A 1,127-nucleotide genomic window follows, 5' to 3' on the forward strand; every position below is an offset into this window, starting at 1 on the left:
ACTCCTAGTGACTCTATAGGACAGAGTAGAACTGCCCCATTGGGTTTCCAAGGAGCGGCTGGTGGACTCGAACTGCTGACATTTTGGTTAGCAGCTGGGCTCTTAACCACTGTGCCACCAGGGCTCCATGCTATAGGCTTAGCTTTGAAAATTTCCCAGAAACATTTTATTTATAAATGACTACAATCGGGAGACAAGATGCCCCCTCAATCACAAAAATTTCACTGTAGTTTTTACAAATCTGGAGAATAAATGACCAAGAGTGAGGAAAAAGAAAAAAATTAAAGAGTTTGTTATATCAGGGGTAGCAAACTACAGCCTCTCAAACAAATCTGACCACAGACTGTTTTTATAAATAAAGTTTTATTGGAACACAGACACGGTCATTCGTTTTTATATTATGTATGGCTGCCTGCACAACAATGGCAGTTGAGTAGTCGCAAACTTGAAAATATTTATTGTCTGAACATTTACAGAAAAAGTTTGCCAATTCATGCTTTATATCACAAATGATAAATAATATGTACAAACTGGAGAACTATCATTGATCCCCATAATAGCCATATTTTATGACTCTGTGCTATTTTGCAATGTTCACAAGCCATTAAACATAAGAATCACGATGTACTTTTCTACAGAGATTAAAAATAATTTCTATAATCCATCTCAGAAGTCTTGCCTTCTTTAAATTGGATGTCAGAGCCATTAGGAAGGTGAGACTTTTGGAAGAGACCAGAATTTAGTAAAATGCATCCTGAAAAGAGATCTTTAGTCTTAGCCTATCAAATCCAGCTAGTTAGGCAATTTACTGAATGTTTTTTAATTCTTAAGATAAAAACACAAACTTATGATTTCATGGTTTTTTTTCAAACAGGTCTTAAATTCTCTTAACAGATTATCTTTTTAAAGACAGCTGCATTGAGCTTTAATTCACATACTATAAAATTCACCCTTTTAAGGTATAAAATTTAATGACCTTTAGTAAATTGCAAAAATGTGCAACCATCACAACTACCTAATTTTTGAACATTTTCATTATCCCAAAAAGAAACCCCATACCCATTAGAAGTCACTTCCCATTCTCCCCTCCCCACAACCCCTGACAAACACTAATCTACTTTCTGTCT

General features: G+C 35.0%; 1 protein-coding gene across 1 annotated transcript in view; it reads left to right on the top strand.

The window, feature by feature from the left end:
- The window catches only part of LOC101359335 (adhesion G protein-coupled receptor E2-like), a gene marked incomplete at its 5' end in the record, with an annotated part of 43,507 nt that overhangs the window by 40,262 nt on the left and 2,118 nt on the right, over positions 1-1,127 (top strand). The gene's annotated exons all lie outside the window — the stretch shown is intronic.

This window comes from Trichechus manatus, unplaced genomic scaffold (assembly GCF_000243295.1).
Source record: "Trichechus manatus latirostris isolate Lorelei unplaced genomic scaffold, TriManLat1.0 scaffold00258, whole genome shotgun sequence".
NCBI classification, from domain to species: domain Eukaryota; kingdom Metazoa; phylum Chordata; class Mammalia; order Sirenia; family Trichechidae; genus Trichechus; species Trichechus manatus.